Source organism: Oxyura jamaicensis, chromosome 4, assembly GCF_011077185.1.
Source record: "Oxyura jamaicensis isolate SHBP4307 breed ruddy duck chromosome 4, BPBGC_Ojam_1.0, whole genome shotgun sequence".
Lineage (NCBI taxonomy): Eukaryota > Metazoa > Chordata > Aves > Anseriformes > Anatidae > Oxyura > Oxyura jamaicensis.
This window is the reverse complement of record NC_048896.1, coordinates 91,768,334-91,779,902: the sequence shown is the minus strand read 5'-3', so window position 1 is coordinate 91,779,902 and position 11,569 is coordinate 91,768,334. Positions and strand designations below refer to the sequence as shown.

Genomic DNA, 11,569 nt, shown 5'->3' with positions numbered 1-11,569 from the left:
CTGCGAGATAGTTATCTTCATTAATGTTCAGTTTTGCATTGCTCTTTCTTTTGGAGGAGCCTGAAATTGATAGCCTCCTCTCTGTACTGCTGCTTGCTTCTTTTCTGTCCGAAGTTCAGCCTGAAGGAGATATCACTCCTGTACTCATTAAGATGGTGCCATCCCAGAATTGCCTGCTTTTTGTCTTCTCTGATTGTTGTAACTGCAGTTTGACTGCTTGAACTTGTGTTATATGAAGCACAGATGTGTTCAGACTATCAAATTAAGAACCATTGTACTTCAGATTGGTTATTTCATAAATTCACCTTGCTGCACCAAATGGGAACTTGTCAGTAGTCTGTATTAGAAGGAAACCGTCATACATTGCTTCCTTTGTCTTAGCTCTGTGTGTTCACAAATAAAGTAACTTTCAGAAATGACATCATTGAAAGATGAGCCTACCTTTGGGTTCATATACACAGTGCAACAAAGTGGAAGGTGAATATCTCCAAGCTAATTAAAAAAGCCAGATTCATTCATTCCTTCTTTCTTTGCACTGTTCTCACTTAATGCTTTGGGGATAACAAAGTAATTGCTTATTTCTTTGTATGTTACACCCCACTATTGTGTGTAGAATATGTTAGTCTCTTGTGCAGCTGATGGGTTGGGCTTTTGGAGACCTCAAAGAATCAGATATTTCAAACATAAAATTATTTTGATTGTTTTCCAAGTACATTGACTCTTTTTTAACATTTTTTTTTTTTCTTGACTTAAAGGACAATTGTCAGACTGCATTCTTCAGTATATTTCTTTTCTGCAACTAACAATAGTAATTACAAGAGGAATTTTAAAAGACTGTTTTAGTTTATTGGTTCAGTGTTTGCTCATTTTTCCATCAGGTGAAATGTTTAATGGATGAAAAACATTTTAGTAAAAAAAAAAATATTAGTTCAGAATCACAACTTTCAAAAAGCAGCATAGGATGGGTGTTTTATGGCAATATAATACATGGATTATTTTCTTGGACAATGAACAGTGTGTGTAAATCAATACCATACAAAATTAAAAATATTGTCTTTAGCAGGAACATTTCATTAAAACAAACATGTGAGATTTAAAAGACTGAAGGGAGAAAAAAAACATGTATAATTAATTGAATTCAGTGCCATTTGTTTTATCCTTTGTTAAAATTTATTAATTATGAAATTGTATAAAATAAGTGATTTCATATATATTTATTGGAATTGCTCGTTTTTAAAAAATTATTTTCCTTTTCATTTTTATTTATTTATTTATTTTCCCAAGGAAATGTTTGGAATATGTCTTTGTACTGGGTCTGGCTGGGATAACTTTCCCTGCAGCAGCCCATACAGTGCTGCGCTCTGCACTTGGAGCTAGAACAGCAGTGGTATCACACCGGTGTTGTGTCTGCTGCTGAGAAGTGCTGGCACAGCATCAGGGCTCTCTCTGACCCTCCTAGGGGGTGGGCAAAAAAAAGTGAGAGAGAAACATCACCAGGGCAGCTGACCTAAACCAACCAAAGGGATATTCCATACCATATGATGTCACACTCAGCAGTAAAAGGTGGAAAAAGGAAGAAGAGGGGAGGGGTGGGCTCTCGTTGTGAAAACCTCTGTCCTCCTCCCGAACACCGGCTACGTGCCTTGAGGCCCTGCTTCAAGGACGTGGTCAAGCATCACTCATTTGTGGGAAGTAGAGAGTAATTTCTTTCCTCTGCACTTCCACATAGCCTTTACTTGTTTTGTTTAGTTATTCCTTTTCCCCCTCCCTCTTCCCCTTTCCCTTTTTTCCCTTCAGTTGAATTGTATAATTAATAATAATATTTCCTTAATAATATATGTATATATTTTCTCTTTAATTAAATTATCCTTATCTCAACCCGTGAGTTGTCCTTTACTTCTTCCCCTCCTCATCTGAGGAGGTGGAGTGAGAGAGCGGTTGTGGTGTTCAGCTGCCTAACATGGTAAAACCACCACAGTCTTAGAAAAACAAATGAAAAAATAGCTTTTAAGATCTTAACATAAGATGAAACAAGTTATTGGCATTTAATCTTCTCCCTTGTAACCTGCTTTCCTGACACAACTCCACTGACTTCAGTGAAACTACATCAAATTTCACCAGTTGGCTCCAGGCAAGTGAACATAAAGTCCTCTCATAGTGGGACAATGGAAGTCCTTCCTTTCCAAAACATTTAATAAAACACAAAGAATAAATCTCCCACTACTTGAGTCCCATAACTCATAGTGACAGCTCAGGTCAAGAAACAGCTCAGTTGCATTAATGCAACAGTAATAAATCTTTTGAGAATAAAGAGCTGGGGTATTCAGTCTAAAGGTAAAAATCTCACGGATTTGTGCAAAGCCAGCCCAGGTCTGTCAGGGTCAGCATTAGATGGGGTTAACAAATCTCTTCTATTCCTAAAATCGTGGTACAGAGAAATTCAAATTCAGTCTGGAAACAGTAAGGCCTTGTCTACAACTGAGCTAATAAGCTTTGCCAGACTTCAGATGGCTTCCCTGTGTTTGCAGCGTTTTGTTAGTGCCAGCCAGATAAGCCACCCACGGCTAACAGAAAGTTGACTGCACTTGCTTCTACTCAGGGTGTACTTTAACCTTCTTCTCTCTTGGCAATGTTCAAAACAAATGTAATAAAACAAAACTAAGAACATATGGATAGGAGGTAATGCATTTAATTGGGAGCTTGCGTATGGCTCAAAATAAAATAAAATAATGCTAATTCTGTAGTAAAAATCCCTGCTACAAGGTAAAACATTGAGATGAGTGTATAGGAAGGTTAAGGTGGAACAATTTCAGAAGTGCTTCTGTATTTTTCCTGTTAGGAAATGGGCTTCTTTTTCTTGATTACCTCTTGAGTAATTTCTGTGAAATCTCTTGGGTACCTGTCTGAGCACAAGAGTAAATATTTTTATTTGTTCACACGTCTCAGCTGCAAAATGAGTCTTTCTTTTTAGCATCCATGGAAGGTGGATGGTGCTGTGTCTATACACTCCTACAAAATGAGGAAGGCAGGGAACAAGAATTAAGATAGTATTCCTGTAATGTTGTGGTATTATTCGTATGCTTGTTCAACTAATCATGCAAAAAGCCTTGGGACAACTTTGCACACAGTGAAAACTTCCCTTCAGTCATTTTGCCAAGTGGCTCTTCTTCTGAAAAGTCACAATATTCCATAATTGGTGAATTTTCAGAAAATTCTGAGGAAAATAATATTTGTTAGTCAGTGTTGCCAAAGGGGAATATAAAAGTTAGTTTTATAACAGTGAGTCTTCTGGGTAAATCTACTATGTAAAGCTTCTGGCCTTTTCCCATAAGGAGGGTGTGTTGGCTACTTCTGTTTATTCCGCAGGGCTCAAAAATGTCTCCCAGGTTAAAAGAAAAATTTCAAACATTTCAAAAATTAAATTCTGTTAACAGGTTTACAAACACAAATCCTCTTCAGATTTGGCATGCTAGATCTATGAATTACGAGCAACATAAAAAATGAGAACAAACGTTATTAAAGTATTACAGTTTTTGTTTTGCCCTTGATCCTTCTTTCAGTTGTGTTCCCTGAAGTGGGTAGAGTATGGTCAGGGAAGCTCTTCAGAGATCTGATTGGCGTCTCTGAAGACACTGCCTTCCCCAGCTGTCTGCTCCTCAACTCTGCTGCATGTTGCTGCGTCCCCTGCAGAGATGCCAGAACAGCCTGTCTGTGCGACTCAAAGCAAAGTCAAGCAGTTTAACTTAAACTCACCTTTGCTGGTCATTTAAACTGAGTCATCAGTCTTCACTAAAACAGATGCCACACACACATTTTTGTTAAAGGAACTTTTTGGTAATGGCTGAAACACCATGTGGAGTAACAAAAACCTGGAGGGGTAAGGGAAAGTCCAGTAACATTTGAAAGTCTGACAGCTCTTTCTGCTTTCATGTATTCATATGACTTAAGTCTCCTCTTCACACATCCCTTGTTCCACCTCACTAAAATTTCATAGAATATTCAGTCCCCTACCTCTCCAAGAAGAAAGAGATATTAATTCTTCTTCCTTTTCCTCATATTCAGGGTCTTTCTTTTCCCCATTGCTCCTGAGCATCCCAATCTTAACTTGAAGGTTCTGTTTATGGAAAACTACCACCTGCTGTGGAGCTTAACTGATAAAAATCATGAATTGGCCTCTTCTGATGATATAATAAGGTACAAAATCATGTGTAATCATTTGTAAAAATGTTTCTTCATATATGATTTATTTTGTACAAACAGAAAATAATGCAAACTGCAAATAAGATATACTTCTGCTGTCCTGCTTTCTTTATGAATTGATTGCAAGGACTGGACACAGCAGAAGTGAGCACTTCTTCCTTCCCTGTGGGGTTACTTTTGTTCCTGAGAAGAGGAAGGAAGGTTTAGGCTTAGGTTTAGAATGAGGTCTTTGCAAATGCAGTGACCCTCCCAGTTAGCAGAGTTTTAGGGGAGAAACCTTCACCATGAGATGAAGCAGCAGAGTGGACATGATGGGAAGGCAGGCAGAAGTTCTTCTAGAATTGTGGTCTTTACAAGGTGTGCATCAGGTTTTGAAGCCTTTTTACCACAAAACTCTCCTTAATGATGAAGTATGCACTTTGTAGCCTTCTGTGTTCATGAAAGGTTTAGTATCAGTAAGATTTCTATCTGTCAGTGAAGGGGTGACAGCTTATTGACTACTGTTTGTCTTTCTGCCACTTTATTTATTTTCCTTCTGTATTCACAGAATCAAAGAAATCCCAGAATGACAGACACTCTGGGTAAAAAGGATATCCTGCTGGAAGTGAGACCATCTGTGGCTTTGTTTTCTTGTGAAGACTTCAAAGATGCAGGTCCCATTGCCTGTCTGGGCAACTTGTCCCAGTGCTGCACTACTCTTTTAATTAAGACTTTTTTTCCTCATAATGTCCAGCTTGAATTCCCTACACAACAAATTGCTGTTATTACCACTTGCTATACTATCTACCTCCCTGGGAATAGTTTGGCTTTCCAATTGTCTTTCAAGCAGTTGTAGACTACCATTAGATTCCTACCCACCCCCCAGCTAATTTACTTTGTCATAATAAGTTAGCCCAGCTGCCTCAGCTTCTTTCTCTAGGCTAAATGCCATGTTGATATCTAACTTACATGTTCTGAACCACCCAATGCCGGAGCTTGTTTCCCTCCACAGAGAAGCTTACACTCTTTTCTTAATGTTCTTTTAAAGTGTTCCAGCACTGAAAATGTGTCTGACTCTCTGCCCACTTCATATGACGTATTGGGAGATGCTTTGATGTGGCATAGATGTATCAACATATGTGATTGGCACATATGTGATCTGGGTGTACATTTTAAAATGTGGAGTGAATTCACAAAGCTCTTTACATGTTACAAAGCAAGAACTAGAAGTGAAGACAGTGCTGGCCCTTAAGGGGAAAGATATAAGATAGTATCCTAATCACTTAATTTCTTATAAAAGAATGTGATTTTTTACACAAAGTATATGTAAACTTGGAACCACAGTAGCTTGTTATTTCTTCTTGAAGGCCCCCAGCCTGTTAGTTTTTGGAAATAAGAGGCTAGCCAAAATTTCATGAGAACAGAAGATCCCAAGTAAACAAAAAATGTACTCGTGCTGTTTATAATTGTACCCTGACTTTCATTTCAATTATGAGTGGCATTTCATTTTTTTTTACAGTTAAACTATATATTTGATAACAAAGTTCATTGTTTTTTTTTTTCTACATAATGAAGAGATATTGTTAATGGTAAGATATATGAGAGATTTCACAGCACTTTCTCCCTGTAAATATTCCACAATTGGCTAAGATCCAAGGGCCATGCATCCAGTTCCTAACAGAAATTTTCTGAATAACACAAAATAAATCATTTTGCCCATTTTGCCCAGTTTCCTCCATCTGTCAGGAAACTGTTCTGACAGGGTGAGAAGACATAGCATGTTTTTTTAATGGAGGTACAGGCAGCTGAAAGCAGACCTCAGTCCTGTTATTGTCAGGGTGTGTCAGAGCAGTATTTAACAGAATTATATGTAAATTGATATGTGTTATAGTGGTATCACAGATGTTTAAAATTAAAAAAAAAAAAAAAAAAAAAAAAAAGATTGGAAAGAAGTAGCTGAACTGTCTAACTGTCTAAAGTTATGCCCTCATAAGTATGGTCTTAATCCCCACATCATGATGAAGACTTCCAGATCACATCTCCAGAACTACTTTCTGCTGTGTCATCTTGATTAAGTGAAAGACAGGATCAAAGATCTCTTTAGTATGTGTCACAACTGTCCGGCATTTCAAAAGCTGGAAAATACAAAAGTCATAAGGAGAAAATACAGATGAAATATAGAGATGAAAAAAATAATGAATATAAGGTACTGAAAATATCCATGACATCCCTTATGAATAGAGGAAAATCTGATTTAAAATTAACTTCTGGTTGCTTTAAAATATGGGCTAAAAACATTGCATTTTCTTAGTGTGAATGCTGCATTTCTCATTATTATATTTCCACAAATATGTAATACCCCTGAAATTATCTCTTATCTATCCATTTATCCTGCTTTGGAGTTCATTTGTATTTTCTTCCATTATTGACCCTGTCACTTTGCTTTCAATCCAGACTCCCATTGTTCTGCTGAAACTATTTATATTCCAGTCCTTGATTTCACTTCAGTCCATGACTTATTTCTGAATTAGTTACAATTCCAGACACATTATTCAATCTGCTTTCTTTTCTCACCATCTTATCTCTCTATCAGAATTCATCCTCCCACTTAGTTTTTCAACAGCCATGTAGGTCAGGGATGGCTGATCTTTATTCACAGTCTACAACCTAAAAATGGGAAATAATGCTTTTTAACCTTTGTCATCAGATATTATTTGATTAAATGTTTAACAAATGTTTTGTCCCCAATTATCTTTCTTAATAAGACACTATAAGCGTGCTCACAAAATACTCTAGATAGTTACAAGACTAGGCAGGAAATACTCCTACCAGTCACCTATACCTTCAACAGTTCTGCTTGCAGCTAATCCAAAAGTATGCAGAGATGTGTTTCAAAGATATCTGTTTGGTAGTTACTCCATTGGTTTTGCACCTCACAAACAGATACTATGTTATTCTGATAAATTTGGGCAAAAGATTTTAATCCATCTGTTTTCTCCATGTTGAATAATAAGAATAGGGAATAAACTTTATTTATTCCAGTGCTAATGGATGTAAGTAGCAGGTCATTAGCATTTTTCAGATGTTCTAGAAAGTACATTCTTGGAATGAGTCTTGAAAGATTATTGCAAGATCAGATCCAGCATCTGATCTTCAGTAAAGTTGGGAGAACTAAGCATGATGCACTGAGATTAATAAACTTTGGAACAGTCCTTAAGAAGATGAAACTAAGAATGATTTTAATACTGCATTTTGCAACCTGCATGTAATCAAATTTTGTTCTGTATGTATTCCTTTAACTGACCTTTGTGTCTGTTTTTTTTTTTTTTTTTTTTTTTTTTTCAGGACATTGTTTACAATGTCTGCATTACACTGTCTGGCTTTATAAATGGATCTGTTTTGTGGTAAGGTATCAGTTTTTGTTTTGTTTTGTTTTGTTTTTTTATTTTATTTTCTTTTCTGAAATCTAGACAAATTATGCTCAATGCTTTCACCTTCAGTGGCTTCAATGAAATCAATTCAGTTATATTGGTAATGTACTTTCCAACACTCAGCAGCCATCTAGGCCTGAATTTTAATGAAACCAACACACTCTGCACAGGCTGCTGCACAAGTACTAATAATACTTTGCACTTATACAATAATAATTCTATTTACTAGGCAAGATACAAACAAAACACCCAGAATGTAATACAAAAAAATAAATAAATTAGAAGTCAAGATATTTTTTTCAAGCACCATTACACCTAAAAATACAATGAGCTGTAATGCTTTGTTTTTCTTCCCTCCCTTCCTGGGGCCTTTTAAGTAGGGAGCTACAATAAGTTAACTACTCAGTACTGGTGTGAACTGCTGGAATGAAAACATATAGCCAAGACAATCTCTAGGTACACTCAGCACTGCTGTGTGCTTCTTGAATATGGAAGAAAGTAAAACTTAAGTTAACAAAAAAGAAAGTAAAACAAAAGTTAACTGGAATTTTAATCTAGCTAGCAATAAAGCATCTAAATCTAGGCCCTTTTTGTATCATCTGTGCTAATACAGAACAGCTAATTCCTGAATGACAGTCTGGTCCCTCATGTGTATGACTGCATTACCTCCTGTCATCTGTATTATGAGCCCCCAAATCCCGCAGTTATACAAGGTTCATTAGTAAGTCTCATAGGAGATTCTTCAGGTACAAAATCTGAACAGCTGATGAATAGTAAGCATTTTTCCCCAAATCCAACAACACTGCTGTTGGATGTCTGGACAAGATGGAGAAAACCTCCTGTTGTGCTAAAGCAGTATTTTACTGCTAAAAACAGTAATTTACCATCAAAATTGAAAGAATTGGCAGGACTGTTTTATCATCTCCCTGTCAACGAAACCGTGTGCTAGGCTGAATGAAATGGTTCTGTGAAAGGATATTTATACAACTAGACTCATACGCTGGTCTTAGTTTGTGTTTAGGCAAGCACTGACCAACACCCCCATTCTTCTTTATTAGTACCGTAAATGCTCTAAGTGGAAAAATCTCTGTGCATTGCTACAGAGGGGCTTAGTTGAAACTATATTATGAAATATGCAAATAATTTCTCACTCAAAATAGGACAAAAATGCACCCTGTAATTCTTTAAGTTATTTTAATGGGCACACAATTCAAGATTCTTGGAGCCTGAATTCAAGGAACCTGAAGACTCAAAGATTCATTGGTAGTTGTAGATGGATTGTGCCCAGGAAACATAGGTTTAAGAATTTTAACAATTACATATCCAAAGACAGGATACTGCAATGATACAATAACTAAATTATGCAAATTATATCCAGAGACTGGGACTCATAAAGCCTGGTTTCATATTTTCTTTGTATCTTTACTGCCCAGCAAGCTTCAAATTCTAGCTAAAGCTTCCTTTCATCAAGTGTAATGTCTCCCATGAAAGTACATACTCTGTTGTCTGTCAAGGGCTGAGTTCAACTTCATGCTTGCTGGAGTAGGGTTGTTCTGCTCTAACTTACTATTCTGAAGTGGAAGAAAAAACAGAGCAGATGTATTATAGATTTTTACTCATCATATTGTGTCATTGTATTTGCACACTACACTACTTTTATTAAATCTGTCTGAAACTGGTCAAGGGGTTCAAAAGCTACTGTAGAAATAAACCATCCAGACAGGTATGTATGTCTGCAAGGCAGTGTGTTTCATTGCTTACAAAACCACACTAAAAACTTGGAATTGCTTCATCAGCCACTATAAATCAATATTCTTTCTGTGAAGTTATGCTCGTTTTTTCCAGTTGAGATCTGATATCTTGAATAATTTCTGTTAGAAATACCAGTTTTGTTGGATATGTTGTACCTTAATCAACATCCAGTTTTTCTTACATTCTCTTGGGCAATAAGGAAAAGGAAAAGAGGAAGGTAAATGAAGCATAGTTTCTGCAGCTCTGTTAGAGAATTTTAAGAGAGGGTTTGGATTGATGTATTGGTTATTGAGTAACATTACAGAAAATATGCATTATCCTTCAATCCAAAGTGGCAAGGTATTCTCAAAAATAGTAATAGTAATAGTAATAATCATCAGTAATATCTGAGGGCTTAAATTTATTGTGAGTGAATTGTTACATCCAAGGACCAAGGGATAAAGGGGGAAGAACACTATATTCAAGACATACCAAAAAGTGGGTAAAATATGTAATGCCAGATGAACAGGCTCTGACAAGGGAAATTACTTTAAAAGACTATATAATATAAATTATTATTGAACACGGTTTCAAATTTCTGTTATTGGATAACATTTTGTTTAGAAACTCTAGCCAATTAAACTTTTGAGCAGTCATATTTGATACCATTAACCACATAATAAGTGAGATAAACAGGAAGTACTTACTAGAATGAGCTAATGTTGACAAAAATAATTAAACATTTAGGAGGTGGCAGAGCAAGCTTGGAAGGAGGATATGCTATTATGCAAAACCGAGCATTAAACTCCAGTATGCCTGACTGATATGTCTTTTAAATTAAATAAAAGCAAAACAGAGCTTTAAAAATTATAGGAAAGAAAAGATCTGTTGTATTGTTAGAATTTTATGTGACAAAACAGACGGACTATAAAGAGGGCTGAAAGCACAACTGGGAATAATGAAACACTACCGCTGAAGAATATTAAGATAAAGTTAAAAGACATTAAAGAAGTTCTTTAATATGTTAGAAGACAAAAGTATTAAAAAAAAAAATGAAGAAATTGAAACAAAAAACTGTTCTTGTCAGTGTGAGTAACTGAAAATGAGTAGGCAGGTGTAACACATCTTTATTAGGAGATGATCAACTGAACTGTGGGGGCATTGGATTTCCACCCGCTTTTGGAAATCAGCTGAAATAATTAGAACAGTGGAATAACAAAAAAAGGAGACACCTCCCACGTCCCTCCCTGAAGATCCTGTCTGCAAATGATTCCATCAAAGATGAAGAGAATATTGTTTGGAGGTTTTTTAGATTAAGTCAGTAAGGACTTTGAAGGGTTATTATCTTTGAAAATCATCACTTCTTGATTTCACAGATGTGGAAAGAGTTGCTAAAGGAAGGACAACAAAAACAGGATGGAAAAAACATGAAGTTTATAGTCTTCGGGGTTAGTTGGATGTGGTCTAATTGAAATCCGAGTCTTTCTTACCAGTGCCAAGGAAGATGCTTTGTTTGATTCAGTCTCTTAAAGATATATTTCCTGTGTTTCTTTTTGAAGCAGCCAATATAGACTACTGGTCGATATTCATTCTGTACTAGATCAATAGTATATATATATTTTCTTGAATCTTATCAGAACTAAAATCAGACCTTAACACCCAAGAGATAAAAATGCAGACAGGACTTGTAAAAATTTCTGTTCTCTAACTCTGTGTGTCTAATCAGTAAGACACAGGACATTGCTTCTTTTCTTAATGTGCTGATTTTTCTGGGTGGTAGCAGGGGGAGGAGGCATGACATTTGCAGTTTATAATTATGCATACCTGAATACTTTCATTCTCATAATATTGAGTGATAAAGCCCAAGCACATTCTTGTCTCTTGGTGCTTATTTTGTACATAATGCATCTGTATTATGTGATAATCAACACATCTCCTACTTCATTATAATATATATAGCTAGGAGTTGCAGGAGTTCACATACTCTATTATATTAAATTTATCATATTGTGGAGCCCTCAAAAGTGTTGCAGAGTTTGGCCACTAGCAGTCTTTGGAGTGTATATTACCATGAGATGGAGATATGCTGACTAATCAGAAAAGAAGCAAAATGTATTTAAAGGAAGCAAATATTGCAGAAAACTGCAATGAAATAAGCTTTTGATTAGGAAACTCTAAAGCCAAAGAACTTCTGAAAAAAAAAAATGAAAAAAAGAAAAAAAAATGAA

At 36.0% G+C, this 11,569-nt stretch overlaps 1 long non-coding RNA gene across 2 annotated transcripts in view; it reads right to left on the bottom strand.

Annotated features, from left to right (window-relative positions):
* Nucleotides 1-4,254: 4,254 nt before the first annotated feature.
* The window catches only part of LOC118166485, an 88,526-nt gene continuing 81,211 nt past the window's right edge, over nucleotides 4,255-11,569 (bottom strand). For both annotated transcript variants that reach the window (XR_004750523.1, XR_004750524.1), the window contains one exon: nucleotides 4,255-6,314. This is a non-coding gene — a long non-coding RNA (uncharacterized LOC118166485). The remainder of the gene's footprint in view (nucleotides 6,315-11,569) is intronic.